Source organism: Perca fluviatilis, chromosome 14 (assembly GCF_010015445.1).
Source record: "Perca fluviatilis chromosome 14, GENO_Pfluv_1.0, whole genome shotgun sequence".
NCBI lineage: Eukaryota > Metazoa > Chordata > Actinopteri > Perciformes > Percidae > Perca > Perca fluviatilis.
This window is the reverse complement of record NC_053125.1, coordinates 35,695,614-35,709,677: the sequence shown is the minus strand read 5'-3', so window position 1 is coordinate 35,709,677 and position 14,064 is coordinate 35,695,614. Positions and strand designations below refer to the sequence as shown.

The following is a 14,064-nucleotide window of genomic DNA, read 5'->3' as shown; positions in this document are numbered from 1 at the left end:
TGGCAGAGTCCATCCATCCATCCATCTTCGTCCGCTTATCCGGTGTCGGGTCGCGGGGGGAGCAGCTCCAGCAGGGGACCCCAAACTTCCCTTTCCCGAGCAACATTAACCAGCTCCGACTGGGGGATCCCGAGGCGTTCCCAGGCCAGGTTGGAGATATAATCCCTCCACCTAGTCCTGGGTCTTCCCCGAGGCCTCCTCCCAGCTGGACGTGCCTGGAACACCTCCCTAGGGAGGCGCCCAGGGGGCATCCTCACCAGATGCCCGAACCACCTCAACTGGCTCCTTTCGACGCAGGAGCAGCGGCTCTACTCAGGCTCCTCACGGATGACTGAGCTTCTCACCCTATCTCTAAGGGGAGACGCCAGCCACCCTCCTGAGGAAACCCATTTCGGCCGCTTGCACCCTGGATCTCGCTCTCGTCGTCGCGACCCAGCCTTCATGACCATAGGTGAGGGTAGGAACGAAAACTGACCGGTAGATCGAGAGCTTTGCCTTCTGGCTCAGCTCTCTTTCGTTACAACGGTGCGATAGATGGAATGTAATACCGCACCCGGGCGACTTCTCCGACCAAACTCCCGCGCCCATTGTCCCCTCACTCGCGAACAAAACCCCAAGGTACTTGAACTCCTTCACTTGGGGTAAGGACTCATTCCCTACCTGGAGAAGGCATTCCATCGGTTTCCTGCTGAGAACCATGGCCTCCGATTTAGAGGTGCTGATCCTCATCCCAACCGCTTCACACTCAGCTGCGAACCGATCCAGTGAGTGCTGAAGGTCGCAGGCCGATGATGCCATCAGGACCACATCATCTGCAAAAAGCAGCGATGAGATCCCCAGCCCACCGAACTGCAACACCTCCCCACCCCGACTACGCCTCGATATCCTGTCCATAAATATCACAAACAGGATTGGTGACAAAGAGCGCGCCCTGGCGGGGGGCCAACCCTCACCTGAAACGAGTCCGACTTACGCCGAGAACCCGGACACAGCTCTCACTTTGGTCGTACAGAGATTGGATGGCCCTGAGTAGAGACCCCTCACCCCATACTCCCGCAGCACCTCCCACAGTATCTCCCGGGGGACCCGGTCATATGCCTTCTCCAAATCCACAAAACACATGTAGACCGGTTGGGCATACTCCCAGGCCCCCTCCAGGATCCTTGCGAGAGTGAAGAGCTGGTCCGTTGTTCCACGACCAGGACGGAATCCGCATTGTTCCTCCTCAACCTGAGGTTCGACAAATGGCAGAGTATACATACATATGAAAATACAAAGATATTTAACAACGTTGCTTATTTGTGACAATCACATAGCAACAGTAATAATTAGCCAGGAACCATGTTTCACTTAGCCTACTTCTCAAACATACAAGAATCATTTGTGTTGTAGCTTTTTTTGATTTTGTGTTGAACCATCTCGGCCACCGTAGCAGTGTGAGGGGAAACAGCTCAAGTTCTGTTTGTTAACTACAAAGTAGTATCATGTGTTTTTGCAGTGACAAGATGATATATGGCAGTTAGTCTCAAAGAAAACTAAAACTGCACCGCCGATATGGATAGATTTCAGATTTGAAGCTGAGTGTGTGTTAAACCAAAGAGGTTCCAGCAGTGCCACACAAAACTAAATAACGAAATATGTTAGGTCCATATGTGTTTGTGTTATGTCGTGAATGTGTAAGTGAACTGCAACCTCCTCTGTCAGCTGATACTGATAGCCAGGCTCTCATTGGCTAGCTGTTAGCCAATGAGAGGTAATTGTATTGTAAACTGACTCTCTAGAATAGACAAATGCATTTTAAAGTTATGAATTGAATAATTTGCCTGCTGAGAAATGAGTTTCAGGCATTGACATTTGTTGGGGGAACTAACCTGCACACGCATTACATATGGATCTGAAAGTTCTCATCCCTTAATCCAGATATTTAAGTCTGTAAACTGTGTGGAAGGTTGAGAGTGCAGGCTAGTAAATTGAGTTTCCTGTTAGTGAAATGCTGTGAGTGAATTTAAGCTGGGCTTTTATTGTGAAGGGTAGACACGAAAAGCCAGCGTTATGGTAGTGTTTGTTTTTACCTTTAGATTTATTCCCAGTTTAATATAATGCTGTTTTCCCCAAACTACTCTGAGTTCATGTTGTAGCTAGGAAGGAGATGGACCAGTTTTCCAGCCGCTGCTTTGAGTTGTCAGCCTGTTGTTTTAGTTGTGTGTGGATGGGAGGAAAACGAGAGGAGACAGCAGCTCCTGAATATCTCTGGGGGCTTTGATTTGTCTTGAACAGAATCCAGAGTGAGTCCAGCAGCCCCAGTGGAGATCTGCTGGATCTCAGGACCAGAGAGGAATGGAGGAGGACAACCAGAACCAGGAGCAGCGGAGCACCGAGGTCCCCAGAAGACCAGCAGCAGACTGGGACTCTGATAGCAGCCATGTTCAGGTCAGTGTTCAGGACACAACAACCACTCTAAAGTAACAGAGGGCTATTTCACCAAACCTAGATAGTGGATTAGACCAGGATTTCCCAGGTATCCTGGATGTATTCAGCCTTGACTTGGTTTCATGAAAGCAGAGGCAGATAAGTTACCATTAGGACTGGGACGGTCACCGCCATCACCGCATATTTTTTATTTATTTTTTTGCTCGCGTTAGTTCCAGGAGAACAGATATGGTGTGATATGAATTATAATGAAAGCAATAATCATTGTGTAGTTCTCATCATCGATTGTCTTCTACCCTACATTCAGGAGTTTATGAAGTTTTTTTTTTTTTACGTTGCTCGTCTCTTCAGCTTTGCACATGAGGATGGACGGTCCGTTGAGCTGAGGTGGACATGGACACATTAACGTTAACGCTGCATTGTTTACCATTGCACATTAGCCTAGCAGCTAGCAGGGTTTCCTTCTGCTTATAGCTTAATCCTGACAAAACCCCACGGTTGAGTTTCACCCTGCACGCACGTTCTGTATCCTAACCAGAGCAGCTTATATTGGTTATATTAGAGAGAGCAACAAGTTAGCAGACTGCTGAGTCTTCCTCTCTGCTCTCTGTCTGCTCAGCTGCTGAGACCGCTGGGCTGCGAAGCTATTGCAGATAGAACTTTTGACGCACGGAAAGAACATGCACTTTTGTGTGTGTGTGTGAGACTCAGTTTGTCCCTGATGTATAATATTGCTTTTGTGTCAATATATGCCAGCTGTCCAGTTGGTACTATGTATGTGTAGATCTCCTGAGCTTAGGTATTAGAATCCCAGAGAAGAGTTTGGTTGGTGCACCTTACATGTCATCATGTTGTCCAAAACTGAGCAGACCCTATAAAGCTAAAGCAAATATGAGTAATATACAAGAGAATGAGGATGTTTTTAATGAACCCAAATATTCATTTTTTCTGGCATCTGTTTTTGTGTTCTTTGGGGGTGCCATTACTGTTCAGAAATATTACTCTCAGGTAGGATCCAACAATTGTAATGTGTCAGAGTGCAGGCTACTCATTTATTTTAAAGGGACAACTGGGTTGATTCAGCTGCAAAAAACACCCCAAAAATGTGACCCTGTTGTAACGTTAGCAGCAGCCCAGTCCATATCAGGTCTAATGTCTGCCTTGTGGCCCTTCTCTAGACCTGCAGGGGGTTGGTACTATCATTCAGCTAGTACTTGGTATTAAAACCACTGTTGGTCTGGGTGTGGACTTTGTTTTAAGTTAAAGGCAGGCAGGCTTGTTTATTCGTGTTTGGCCATTAATAACTCACATAGATATTGTACCTTACTTATTTTGCAGCTTTTGGGGGAATTTTTATCAGGGATTTGATACAGGTTTTGTCCCTTTGTTTGTCTGTCGTTGTGCATACAGCCATATGGGTATAGTTAAAGGCAAACAGCTGCATGTTACTGTACATGTAGTCTCGCATTGCCAGACCTATCTCCACAGCACTGCGGAGTAAGGTCTGGCTCCTCCACACAGACCTTCTGGGATAGGAGAAAAAACTCTCTGATTTGTTTGCATTTCTTTAAACCAATCACAATCGTCTTGGGCGGCGCTAAGCTCTGTATGCAACAACTTTGGCTCTGCTAAATAGTCTCAGGAAGGAACTGGTTTAGGTGGAACATTTTCACCCCGATAGAAGAAACGCCATCTGCATCTTGACAGAGAGCAGAGACACACACACGTGCTGTCGGAGCGAAGTTACTCTAGGAAACAGAACATTTTAATATAGTAAAACATGGTCAACTATAATTCACTCCCACCTCCCATTAGTTCTTCTAATCCTTGTATCATTATCTCTGCAGGTTTCCCCCTTAGGTCTACCAAAGGAGCCCTCAGCAGACGTCAAGCTGGCCACCGTAGCAGGAAAGAAGGGCAAGAAGGAGGAGGAGCAGCCTGCAGCACCTCCTGCAGCTGCAGCAGCAGAGGAGGAAGAGGAGGAGTATGTGGTGGAGAAGGTTTTGGACCGCAGAGTGGTGAAGGGAAGAGTAGAGTTTCTGCTGAAATGGAAGGGGTTCTCAGAGTAAGTATGAGTCTATAATATTAATACTTGGTGTTCTTGATCTCTCTCTTTTTTTTATATATATATATATATATATATATATATATATATATATATATATATATATATATATATATATATATATAAAAAAAACCCCACACACACACACACACACACACACACACACACACACACACACATACACTACCACACAGTACAGGCCAAAAGTTTGGACACACTTTCTCATTCAATGCGTTTCCTTTTTATTTTCATGACTATTTACATTGTAGTCTCACTGAAGGCAGCCTATGAATGAACACATTGGAATTATGTACTTAACAAAAAGTGTGAAATAACTGAAAACATGTCTTATATTTTAGAGTCTTCAAAGTAACCACCCTTTGCTTTTTTATTAATAAGGGACACAATTCCACTAATTAACCCTGACAAAGCACACCTGTGAAGGTAAAACCATTTCAGGTGACTACCTCATGAAGCTCATTGAGAGAACACCAAGGGTTTGCAGAGTTATCAAAAAAAGCAAAGGGTGGCTACTTTGAAGAATCTAAAATATAAGACATGTTTTCAGTTATTTCACACTTTTTCGTTAAGTACATAATTCCATATGTGTTCATTCATAGTTGTGATGCCTTCAGTGAGAATCTACAATGTAAATAGTCATGAAAATAAAGAAATACATTGAATGAGAAGGTGTGTCCAAACTTTTGTCCTGTACTGTATGTATGTGTGTGTGTATATATGTGTGTGTGTGTGTATATATATATATAGTATCTCGTTCAATTACAAATGATCTACAGCATAAATTTCGACATTGTATCACCCTCAAAGTTGAAGGTTTGGTATTTTGACATTAAGTTGCAGACCCGCAAATAAACTTACAAAATGGCAATAGAAAAAAGGAATAATATGAATTAGAGATCAGAGTGAGAATGTATTGCCTAAAAACAAAGTCTGAGGAGATTTTGTTCTGTCTGCACTCACCTTTCCAGTGAGGATAACACATGGGAGCCGCAAGACAACCTGGACTGCCCCGACCTTATCACCGAGTACATGCAGAAACACAAGGAGAAGGAGGAGAAGAAGAAGGAGGGCAAGAGGAAAGTTGTCAGTGAGGCCTTGGGAGACTCAGAGGAGCGAGGGAGCAAGAGGAAGAAGAAGGAGGAGGTGAGTGAAGGAACGAGGTTACTCCAGACTGAAGAGTCCCAGAAATCAATCTATCTATCTATCTATCTATCTATTGTCGATGAACAGCGCGAGGCCCCCACCTTTCCGCTTGCCACTTAGCTTGGGGTCCTGGTCTTCACTAGGGCACCTAGCTCATCTGTCTTGTTGGCCAGTGAGTTTACCTTCCCCATCACACACAACGGAATAGATAGCTTAAACCTTCACCACTTCCTGAGTAGCCTAGCCTTAAAGCTAGCTCTGGCTCTGCATCTGCGGTAGTTATGCCTCAATTCCTCTGGGATGGGGTGCAAAATGCCGGCGTGTCCCATTGTCCTTAGTCTGAACAGTTGTCCCCTTGAATAAACAAGGTTTTTACTGCTGTGGTCCAGTTTAATCGTAGTCATATCTATGGGATAGAAGATATATACGTAAGGCGTGTAAATGATTAAAAAAAGATTTATAAGAGAAAAAAGTTGAAAGGACAAAACAGACACGTAACAGACGAGCTACAGAGAAGGCTGATATAGTTTTAAATGTGTTTTAAATAAAGTCAGTGATGAAGGATAATATATAAAGTCCTATACACGTGTTTCTATAATGGTTCTAACAACGGCAGACTGGTCAGAGACCAATACATCTTTTTACAGAAGTTATTTATTTTTGTATTCTTTGACAATAAAGGATCATGTACAGTATATTACCTTTCCATGTGCATTGTATTTGGTATTCTTAGCACACAGTGTGTGTTCTGTCCAGTAAACTGGGACTCTAGTGTGCATTGAGTTTATCACTTAATTATCTTTATAGTTTCTAGATTTTAGAGTCCAATTTCTTCAGTGTCTTTCTTTTCTATGTCCATATATACGAGGAAGCAAAGCATATAATATGTAGAGAGGGAACCTCAGCCTCTGTAATAACAAAACTAAAGTGGCAGATAATAGCAGACCGACTGAAAACTAGTCTAAAAATATAATTTATGAACTACTGCTCTTAACTGAAACCATTGAAGGAGTCAATTGTCATTTGCACAAGCTAACAGCTGTACACTTTACCTTACAAGCTAGCAGTGGCAGTTAATGTTACTTAGGAAATGTATATTTTAGTCCATACGAGAGAGAGAGGGAGAGACAGAGGGAGAGAGGTATGTAGACTACGCTTCATATTTTAGCATTGTAGATAAGTAGTTGTAATTGATCTTCATGGTAGATTTTCCTAAATAACATTATCTTCTGCTCCCTTTTAAGACCAAGATTAGGCTACAACTGTTAATGTGTGTAAGTGATTAGTAGCCTAACTCCTTGAATGGTATGATTATGATGGTTTCAGATCTGCTGTGGTCCAAGCTTTCTCGCTGTTTCATTACAGCGCTACAGTTATTTTATTACAACTTGCCTGAAAAATGTAGAATATTTCAGAAACTATAAAAGTTATGAATAGTACACTTCAATAATAACATTTCTGCAACTGGCACGCATGTTCCTTCATTTTGTCATAAAACTTTGTATAAAGAGTTAAAATTGTGAGCGAGAGCAAGTCCAGGGTTTAAAGAAGGTTGTTCACTAACTCTCTCTCTCTGTCTTTGTCTGTTGCTATAGAAACAGAGGAGGAGAGGGACCCAAACGTCACCACTGTCAACACTGTGACAAATCCTTCACAACATCTGGATATTTAAAGATTCATCAGAGAGTTCACACTGGAGAGAATCTACACAGCTGTGATCAATGTGGGGCAGCTTTCACACTACAGATTAACCTAAAAAAACATCAACACATTCACACTGGAGAGAAGCCGTACAGCTGTGATCAATGTGGTAAAACCTTTTCTCAGAGTGGTATCCTAGAAATCCACCGACGTGTTCACACTGGAGAGAAGCCGTACTGGTGTGATCAATGTGGGGAAACATTTTCTGAGAGTAGTAGCCTTAAAAGACACCAGCTCATTCACACTGGAGATAAACCTTACAGCTGTGATTTATGTGGTAAAACCTTTTCTCAGAGTGGTAGCCTAAAAAGCCACCGACGTGTTCACACTGGAGAGAAGCCACACTGGTGTGAACAATGTGGGAAAACTTTTACTGTGAGTAGTCACCTTAAATCTCACCAGCGCATTCACACTGCCTCGTAGTGAACATGTTTCCGAGCCAAGCTGTTTCATCCTGTCTCCTCCTCATGCCCTGATAGCTGTGTTGTTATATTCTGATCTTCTCTCCACATTGAAGGCTGACCAGCAGTAACTTTATCTTCTGAACAGCATGGATGTTATCCTGGCTACGACTACATATTACACTCCCTCCCTTTGAAGGGATTAATTTCACTCAAAATTAGCTTTTGTTCCTGTAATACAATATGTTGAGTTCAGGGTTCAACTGCTAGCGCTATTTAACTAATGCTGCAACAAAGGAGCATTTGTTCTTAATTTAAAAATCCCTTCACTGTTTACTAATGTAATGTCAAATTGCTGAAATATTTAGTTTATTGTCCTTTAAGACGAAGAGAAGAAGCAAATCTTTTATAACTGGGAAGCTTTAATCAGAACATGTCTGCTGCTGCTGCTTAAAAAATGACTTGAACAGTTAATGTGTTTAAACTGTGTCTGTGCCGCTGCCATCTTGGGACGAACAGCTGATCTTAAAGACTCATAGAAAATGATTTTTGTACTGCTTTTGGATGTTCATGTAAAGAAATGCTAAACAAAGCAACATGGAATAACATTTCACAGATGAAAAAGATGTTTTACAATATTTAACTATTACGAAAGCGATGGAATTTAATATCACAAAAGGTAACATTAATCCTTCTTTTAAGTCAACAATAAGTTAAGTGACTGTCCTGATACAGAATTAAGCTAATGCTAGCTTGTGTCAGGTAAAGTATTTGTTATTTCAGTAATTAGTAATACCTCAGTTTGTTATGTGTGTTACTGAACAGTTTCTTTAATTGTGGATAGACCAGCTGGTTGTATTTTGGGGGAATGTTTGCGAGCTTTTGGCTAATTCTGACATTTTTAACCCATGTATAAACATTTGTTTTATTAATTTGCTCTGTCCTCTTCTTATATAAACTGAATAGAATTGAACTTTCACATTAAGTTTCTTACTTTTTTACAGGAGTATTCTTCTTTATTACACTCTTATGACTCCATATAATCCTTCGGTTTATCACAAACATTCAACATCAGCACACATCTGGAGATACATGGTTTTCATTGGACAGGGAGGGGACAATCACTTATGGAAAAAAATATCTCAAGATCAGTTTATTATAAATGTATGTCTCACATTTGAAATTCTGCAGAAAATGCTTGTGAATGCTGAAAAGCTAAATTACTAAAGCTGAACTAGATTGCTGGCTTTAATTCAATTAGTAAGGTTCTCTGAAAGTCTAGTATAGTATGTTGAAAAACAATTCATGGTATAGTATGTCGAAGATTTTGAAAAGAATAAAAAATGTCAATAAAATGTCAAAAAACGTCATAGTATAGTATGTAGAAAAAGTCATAGTATGTCGAAAAAAAGTCATAGTATAGTATGTCGAAAATGTTGAAATAAAAGTCATAGTATAGTATGTCGAATAAAGTCATAAAAAGTCATATAATAGAACAGAATGCCTTTTATTGTTATTATACACACGTACAACAAGATTGAAGCAACTCCTCTTCCAGTGTCAATATGTACGTAAGAGAAATATGGGGGGACTGTCCTTGGTGATGTTTTCTGCTCTACTGAGGCAGCGGCAGGTGGAGATGTCCCTCAGGGAGGGGGGAGGGCAGCCACTGATCTTAACTACTGTGTGGAGCCCCTCCCTGTGTGCCCCGGTGCAGCTGCCCTACCAGACTGTGATCCAGTACGTCAGCAGGCTCTCCATGGACTAGCACTAGAAGGTCAGCAGCAGGTTGGAGTGCGGGGCTGGGTTCCTGAGGACCCTCAGGAAGTGGAGCCCCTGTTGAGCCTTCTTGATGAGCGCTGGGATGTTGTCTGTCCAGGAGATGTCAGCGGAGATAAGGACTCCGAGAAACCAGAAGGTGTGGACCCTCTCCACACACTATCCTGGGCTGGGACTCCCATTCATACAGTTTAATGAAGTACTTATTGGACTTTAACTTATCATTGCACTTACAATAAAGTATTCCAGTGATAGAGTCATGTGAGACATGGGAGAATCTGGTGATGATATTGTGACAACCAGACTCTGATAAATGATGTTGGGGCAGCTTTCACAGAGGTGTGGCCGCGGTGTTTCTATTGTTTTATTACAGTTTTTTTTCCAATTGCTAAAACACAATTTTGCAAACTCGGATGGTTCTATCAAAATAATTAACACAGTTCACAAAACCACACACCCAAACTGCAAAATACCTCGTATATATCCTGCAAAATGAAGTACTGCAACCAAAACTACATCTAGCATTATCAAAATCAAACTTTAGCTCCAAACGGCACACACTTCATTCATATTACCAGATGTTTGTCTAACCAACTACACACTGTTGGGCATCATGAAAAGCTATCATCTTTAGTATGCTTTACTATAATACTAAAATAGTTCTTCAGATTGTTCACATGCACAGAAATATTTGCAGAAACACACACATGTTATTGAAACATTTATGTTTTATTTTTCACCAAACAAGTCAGTGCAACATATGCACAGCAGATATATTTACATTGGACTGAACAAAAATATGCTCACAAAAAAACAGTCAACTGAAAAAGAAAAAAATATATTAAAACAAGAGGCATCATAGTACTTACTTCCTGATTGAAGTGGTAACATTGAACCATTGAGGTGATTGGCCAGGTGGAACATCTATTGGCCAATTAGCTCATGTAGAGTCATTTTGAATGGTAAACATGTGACTTTATGTCAGATTGTTGTGTCTTATGCAGAGAACCATGTTCAGTTCATTTAAAAAGGGACATCTTGAATTGCTAAATGTGTGTAAAGCAGAACATGTATTTAGACTTTTGGAGACTTGAGAAGAGGTTATTTTTTTAAATAATTGTGCTATGATTGTCATTGTAGTGTGTTAGCAGTTGGAAAAACTGTAATGACAGCAGAATTAAACTCTTCCTCCTCCTCCTCCTCCTCCTCCTCCTCCTCACTGTTCACCAGTGCAGCGTTTCCTCCTGTAACTTAATGAGATCACAAGATCCAGATCCTGACTGGGAACTACTGGGTGGAACGATGCACAGAAAGCAGAACGCTGCTTTCACTCCAAGTCCTTCTGCAGTTTGAAGACAGACTGGGACTAGAAATGAGATGAGGCAGATAGGTAAGAGTTGAGTTAGAGCAGCAGAGGAAGCAGCAGCCATCTTTACTGATCACACACACACACACACACACACACACACACACACACACACACACACACACACACACACACACACACAGAGAGAGAGAGAGCACTGACTGACCTCAGTCTACTTTATGAACTCTTCTTCATAAAGTAGACTTCTTCTCTCTTTATGAACTCTTCTCTCTCTGCACCGTCCCACTATTTCTACCCTCATTAAGTAACAGAAACCCTTTGACCTGTTTGTTGGTCATTGTTATATTCTATATTTATTAGAGATGCAGCTATATTTGGTTCCTAATAGTTAAATGTGTGTGTAGATCTCTCTGTGTTCATCTTTATGTCTGATTCTGTCTTCCTGTAAACACATGTTCCTAGGATGGTGAAGGCAAGCTAGTCCCGCCTTACTCTGCCTCTGATTGGCTTACCCTGGTATTCTCACCCTGACCCTAACCAATCTCACTCCTCATGCCTAAATCTAACCAATCACACTGAGAAAGGCAACCAGTACTAGCCAATCAGTGGCAGAGTGGGACTTTCCTTTGCCATCCTAGGAAACAAGCACTTATTACTTTAATAACACTGGAGACTTTATTATTATTATTATTATTATTATTATTATTATTATTATTATTATTATTATATAGGCGTAGGAGCAAGCTCTCATTTCCAATGACGCCCTGATTACATGCCATACACAATTACAACACATACAGAACCACTAAACATAGCGATTAATATACACTATACAGTAGTACTACACAGTACACACATGGAGCAGTTACAGGATGTTACACTCCAAATGCACATGTCCATTCATTCTAGATGGCTTCATAAAGAAGACATTTAAAGGGATTACATTGAATCAGGCTGTTCCATTTCATTAAGGACTGCTTATGGTTATTCCATTTATATGGGGCATCATATTCAAATGCAGTTGTGCCTAATTCTGTCCTAACAAAGGGAATATTTAGCACCAAGGAGTCCCTAGAGCGAGAGTCATAGTGATACCATTTAAAATTCAGCAAGCTTGTTCAATATACAGGTAATTTAATTTAAATCCAAACATATGTGTAGTAGTGAAGATAGTAAGGATGGGGGGGGGGAGATGGGCTTCAGATGGAGGTAGAACTAACAGACTTGTTGCTGCCCTTCAGCTCTCACAGTTGGCTTTGACTTCATGTATTAACTTCTAGCTGTGTTCTCATCAACGTCACCATCTGCTAGAAGAATTGGGATGGATCCATGGAAGTGGGGGGGGCCGTCTGATGCCTTGTATGTTATGAAGAGTTGCCGGTGAAAAACACATCTAAAGAATGTAAATGTGACCCTCAATGTGAGTAGTTTGTCTCTTTGTAGCTGCATGAAGCTCATTCTGCTTTAACCTCTGTTGCCTGATTTTGGTCTATTTCCCTTCCCCAAAGGGAAAAGCTTCTAACAGAAGAACTGGGAGGCCAGAATGCATGTATGAGACTTCATTAGAAACATAAATTCTTCTAGTTTGGGCTAGATTAGCATTTGATTAAAACACAACATACACTACAGCGGTTCAAACATGGTTCAAAATAGTTATTTTGGCAAAATAACTATAACATACTTTGTCCACCTCTCCATAACCTCTCCTAAACCTCTCCAACTGACCACATTTTGCTAAATGCTTTTACTCACTTCTATACTATTAGAAGAAAACACACTAAAGACTTAAAATGACTTCCAAAACCTTTTAACATTCATCCAAACACTGTTGATCATATTTGTTCTCATAAATCACATGGATGTGGCTGCTGGCTCTGGGAGGCGGGACTTAGCTCTTAGGAACGAGGTCGGCACATGAAGTTAGCAGACAGTTAGCATGGACTCTACAGGACAATATTCCTAACCTGGAGGAATTCTTTCCATCTGTGGACACTTCCGGACTACAGGAATATTAATAAGACAGGAAAGGACGGGGACTGGAGGTTTAGGACAGACTCCAGGTAGGGAAGCGCCATCATCTTCTCCTTTTTATTTTGTTCCTTTGTTGTTGATCCACGCGCCATGTGTTAAAAATAATAATTATCTGTGTGTTGATCAGCTGATAGTATATGAGTATAGTGATGTTCTAGTGTGGAGTGTCTCCTGTCTCATGGTGTGTCTCTGTGTGTTGATCAGCTGATAGTATATGAGTATAGTGATGTTCTAGTGTGGAGTGTCTCCTGTCTCATGGTGTGTCTCTGTGTGTTGATCAGCTGATAGTATATGAGTATAGTGATGTTCTAGTGTGGAGTGTCTCCTGTCTCATGGTGTGTCTCTGGTTGTTGTCTTCACAGCTCATCTGTGGGACGAGACCCTTCTGACTTCAGGACGTCCGTCTGGAAATAGTTCCCCCTGAAGAACAAGAATGAGTTCTCCACAAAAGGTGAGATCACTTTGACTCCAAGTGTTTGGATTAGTTTAGTCATTGGATGCTCCATGGATCTCCTCTTTACTTTAGATACCAACCTTAGTATTTCAACAGTTCAATCAAATGATAGCAAGAAAAAGAAGAATAGTTTCCCCAAAATAAACTGGAAGGCCACAACAATGCAGCATTAATATTGATTGATTGACATTATTATTACATATTGGATCATTTTTAGGGATGCACCGAAATTCTTGGCCGAAACCAAAAACCAAAAAAAGAGGAAACCAGGACCGAAAACCGAAACACCGAAAGAAATTATGCCAATTATTAGTACCATTGCATTTATGGCTATGACTGTGTACTAACTTTACTAAAATCAAGGCATTGCAATTGTATAAATTAATATTAAAGTTGAATTAAAAATCTATCTAGCAGAAATATGGCTACAATCTGACAGTCACATACAGTGTATATAGTAGCCTAAGAACCGAATAGCTTACCTATTGTTGTTGTTATTATTATTATTATTATTATTTGAGGCACTTTCTTGCAGGATTTCCCTGAACATATCAGACAACGAGGGTGTATGCCGCTCATCTGGTGCAGAGAGACCAGTCTGTTTTTCTGAGTTCTGATCTCCTCCTGCGTTGGGCGCTACTTTTCATTGTTTTCACTCCGTGGTCCGTCTCAACCTCGTTGCCTAGGAGACGCTTTGCAGGTGGAACGGGTA

The 14,064-nt window shown here is 41.3% G+C and overlaps 1 pseudogene; it reads right to left on the bottom strand.

Annotated features, from left to right (window-relative positions):
- Nucleotides 1-14,064, bottom strand: part of LOC120572754 — a 572,223-nt pseudogene that overhangs the window by 403,138 nt on the left and 155,021 nt on the right.